Here is a 5,084-nt window from a genome sequence, read left to right on the forward strand (position 1 = left end):
CTTAAAGGGACAGGTCACAGGAAACCTAATAGCAGGGGCACACAGGTACCTTTAAACACATTCAGAACATCCTTACTCAGCATTTCACAAATATCCACAGGCATTCTCTCCAGGTGAACATCAATGATAGCTGGAACCCTCTGGTTTCTCTCTGTAAGAGGATTTGTACTTGCTTTTTCATTGATATCAAGTGGAAATCGCTCAGGTTTCTAACTGCTTCCACCAACTGAAAACTAAGTTCAAACAAGAAACTACAAAAAAAAGCAAAAAACTTTGAAATTGAGTTATTATTGGAGAGGGAAGTCTCTTCATTTGCCTTCAATTTGACTCTATACCACAAACTTATAGAGAAACAAAATGCATTTTTAAAAAATGACATTTTATTGTTACTACTATTATTTTTTTAAGAGATGGGGAAGAGTAGCAGAGGGAGAGGGAGAATTTTAAGCAGGCTTCATGCCCATTGCAGAGCCTGATGTGGGGCTTGATCTCACCACCCTGAGATCACCTATGCTGAAATCAAGAATCGGATGCTTAACTGACTGAGCCACACAGGTGCCCCACATTTGTGGGTCCATGAATTGTTTAAGTTCTTCTTTGATTTCCTGGTTGATCCAAACATTCTTGAGCAAGATGGTCTTTAGCTTCCAAGCGTTTGAATACACAAAATGCATTCTTTATTCATTCCGTATTTTCCCTGGCACAAGACTGGTTAATAAAAGGAGTTATTTCTCTCCAAAAGTATTAAATTGATATCAGTGTTTGGCCATATAGACAGTTAGATAACATATGGATATGTGGCTGAGCGCAGCATTCTCCAAGTCCACCCTCCAGCAAAGGAAATGCCTGGGCTTGTGCGTATTCATTTACACCTTCCAAAACAATATGAGGACTCCCGTAACCTGATTTTGTCTAATGATTTGTTTTCCCTCCCACTGAAATCAGTTTTTGCTTCTCTCTCATTCAGGTCTCATGAATAGGGCTTAAATATGTGGATGTGACACACACACACATATAACAGTATATATATATGTATAACATATATAATAACATATTATATATATAGAGAGAGAATACAAAATTTTAAACCATAATACAAACAAATAAAGAGCTCATGAAACCAACAACAGTTTCTCTCTCTCCTTGCCATTGTATTTTTCTTCTCTCTAGTTCTCATGAATTTCAAAGCTCTGATAATAGAGTTATATTAGTTATATTAATTATTATTAATATTATATATATTATTAGTATTATGTTAATATATTAATGAACCTCTTTAAAATAGTAGGAGAGAAGTGGGAGAACCGAGTGGGGAATTTGCCATGTGAACCCTTTCTATTGTAATTTTTCCTTCCCAATTGTAAAAAAGAAATTCTATTTGAACTCACTGAGCATCTCAGGTAAATAATGTAGGGGTGAGCCCTATGTTAAAAATTACAGATACAAAACCCAATTCTGCATTAAATTGTTTTTGTAAATCTATGTAAACTCTGCAAATAGTGTGGGTGCAACAAATGGACCTCATCCCAAACCAAGAGAAGCAGTCTTTCAAGTGACAGGAGAATACACAAGCAGAATCACAAGCAGGATGCAGCATGGTCCTCTGTTTTTCTTCTTGGCAGTCTAGGAACAGGATCTAGGAGGAGACTTTGTGAGCCCTCAGAAGCTGGAGACTTACATTAAGGAGAGATTTTGTGGACAGCCAAACATCAGGGAAGCAATGAGGGAGGGCAAAGGAGCCCACCACAATCCCCCCAAACCTGTTCTCTTGGACAAAAACAATTGTTGAGAAGGACATGCTCTTACCTTTCTGGATGGGACTATTCTGTCTGTTGTCTGGCCCTCTTTATCAAGATTTCTTTTTTGGTTCTTAATCTTTTAAATTGCTTTTCCTTATCTCCAGTCTCATGTTAGTCATGAGCTTGGATTTCTGACAGGGTCATCTGTGATTGCTTAATTGGCATAAAAGAAGCTGCCTTTATTCGTCTCTTCAAAAAGTCATTGTTTATTGTGGCCTCTGTTTTCCCCAATCTCAGGATTTCCTCCCTGGGAAGCCATTTATTTAAAGTACTTGTTCCTCCTCCATAGGGTTGCCAGATAAAATATAGGATTCCCAGCTGTTTTTTATTACAGATAAACAATGAATACTTTTTAGTATAACTATATCCCCTGCAATATTTTTTAGCATAATTATATCCCCCTTACTAGATGGTACATATTTTTATTAACAAAATTATTTTTAGGGTGCCTGGGTGGCTCAGTCAGTTAAATGTCTGCCTTTGGCTCATATCATGACTTCAAGGTTCTGGGATAAAGCCCTATGTTGGGCTCCCTGCTCAGCAGAAAGTCTGCTTCTCCCATTTGCTGTGCCCCTCCCCATTCCCCACTCATGCTTTCTCTCTTACTCCCAAATAAATAAAAAAAATTTTAAAAAGTATTTGTATTTTGTCTGAAATTCAAATATAACTGGGCACCCTATAAGCTCCCTCATCCCCACCTCAAAGACTTAAAGAGCCTTGAGTCTCAGACCTGGAGACCATCTAGTCCCACCCTATCCTGGTCAAGAAGAAGAAATCATCATTCTTTTCCATGAATTGTTTAATTTCTTCTTTGACTTCCTGGTTGATCCAAACATTCTTGAGCAGGATGGTCTTTAGCTTCCAAGTGTTTGAATTTCTTCCAAACTTTTTCTTGTGATTGAGTTCCAGTTTCAAAGCATTGTGATCTGAGAATATGAAAGGAAAAATCTCAGTCTTTTGGTATCAGTTGAGACCTGATTTGTGACCCAGTATGTGGTCTATTCTGGAGAAAGTTCCATGTGTGCTCGAGAAGAATGAATATTCTGTTGTATTAAGGTGGAATGTTCTGTATATATTTATGAGGTCCTTCTGGTCCAATGTGTCTTTCAAAGCTCTTGTTTCTTTGTTGATTATCTGCTTGGATGATCTATTACTGGAGAATGGTGTGTTAAGATCCCCTACTATTAATGTATTCATATCAATATGACTATTTGATTAATAGTTGGCTTATGTAGTTAGCTGCTCCCATATTGGGGCATAAATATTTACAATTGTTAGATCTTCTTGGTGGATAGACTTTAAGAATGATGTAGTGTCCTTCTGTGTCTCTGACTACAGTCTTTAGCTTAAAATCTAATTACTGATATGAGAATCGCTACCCCAGATTTCTTCTGAGATCCACTGGCATGAAAGATGTTTCTCCATCCCTTCACTTTCAGTCTGGGTGTATCTCTAGGTTCCAAACATGTCTCTTGTAGACAGCATTTGGATGGGTCCTGTTGTTGCATCCAGTCTGTAAACCTGTGCCATTTTGTGCGAGCATTTAGGCCATTCACATTGAGAGTGATTATTGAAAGATACATTTTTATTGACATCACATTGCCTATGGACTCCTTGTTTCTATAGATTGTCTCTGTAAATTTCTGTTCTATGTCACCTTTGGGTTTGTTCTTCTTTTATAGAACCCCCTCTTAATATTTCTTGCAGTGCCAGCTTGGTGGTCACCTACTCTTTTAAACTTTGCTGGTCTTTGACTGACTTATTTCACTTAACCCTCTAGTTCCATCCACATCATTACAAATGGAAATATTTCATTCATTTTGATGGATGAGTAATATACGTGTGTGTGTGTGTGTGTGTGTGTGTGTGTGTGTGTAACTTCTTTATCCATTCATCAGTTGGGGGACATCAGGGCTCTTTCAATTTTTGACCATTGTTTATAATGCTGCTATATACACCAGGGTGCATGTACCCCTTTGAACCAGTATTTTTGTATCCTCTGAGTAAATATCTACTAGTTCAATTGTTGGGTCATAGGGTAGTTTTTTGAACATTTTGAGGAAACTCCATACTGTTTTCCAGAGTGGTTGTACCACTTTATGTTCCCAACAACAATACAAGAGCTTCCCTCTTTCTATGAATCCTGACCAATCCTGTTGTTTCTTGTGTTAATTTTAGCAATTCTGAGCAAGTGTAAATTGGTATCTTATCATGGTTTTGATATGTATTTCCTTGATGCCAAGTGAGTTGAACATCTTTTCATGTGTTTGTTAGCCATCTGAAATTCTTCTTTGGAGAAATGTCTGTTCTTGTCTTTTGTCCATTTCTTGACTAGATCACTGATTTTTTTGGGGGGTTTGGGAATGTTGAAATTGATCAGTTCTTTATAGATATTGGATACTAACCCTATATCTGATATGTCATTTGCAAACATCCTTTACCATTCCGTAGGTTGCCTTGTGGTTTTTTGTTCATTGTTTCCTTTGCTGTGCAAAGCTTTTTATGTTGATGAAATCAAGATATCTGCAGCAAAGGGTTCTGTAGTGTCTTGTATGTTTTTTTTTTCAAGCCCAGCTAGTATCTTCATAATTGTTGTTTTAAGTTCTAGTTCAGACATCTTGTTTATATCTGTATTGATTAAATCCTAGGACAAAATTTCTCCTTCCTGTTCTTTCTTTTAGTGTGAATTCCCCCATATTGTCACATTGGCCAGAAAGGAGGGGGAAAGAAAGAAAGAAAGATCTAGATCCTAGGTATGTTTTCATCTGCTTGTTAAAAGAAGCTAGATACACTGAGGATGAGTTAAGATGAAAGAGGAATAAGGTGACGCTGGGCTTGCTTCATCCTGAACTCAGATAAATAAATATCAAATCATTTTGAACATCCAAAAAAATAGATCCAAGGATGGAGAAAATAAAAACAAACAACTAGAGCTAAAAAAGTAATCCCAGCTTCATCATGGATAGTAGGAAAAGATGGAGAATTATTTAGGGGAGAGGAGTACTCTGGGTGCAGTGATTGGGAGGGGGCTCTTTTTACAAAAAGAGGAGTGAAAGAGAAAGAGAGAGATAGAGAGAGAGAATTGTGTTTGTGGGGAATTGCACAAGAAAAACTTTTCTACATGTGGAGTTAAGATGACAGGGAGTAGAAGACCATAAGTTTGTCTGATCCCTCTAACAGCTATATAGTTACCAAATCATTCTGAACACCTGAGAAATCAATCATAGATCTGAGAAAAGAAGTGCTGCAATTTACAAGTAGAATAGCAACCACCTTTTGGAAGAT

The sequence above is a fragment of the Mustela putorius genome, unplaced genomic scaffold, assembly GCF_011764305.1.
Source record: "Mustela putorius furo isolate JIRA1106 unplaced genomic scaffold, ASM1176430v1.1 tig00003944_pilon_pilon_pilon, whole genome shotgun sequence".
NCBI classification, from domain to species: Eukaryota; Metazoa; Chordata; class Mammalia; order Carnivora; family Mustelidae; genus Mustela; species Mustela putorius.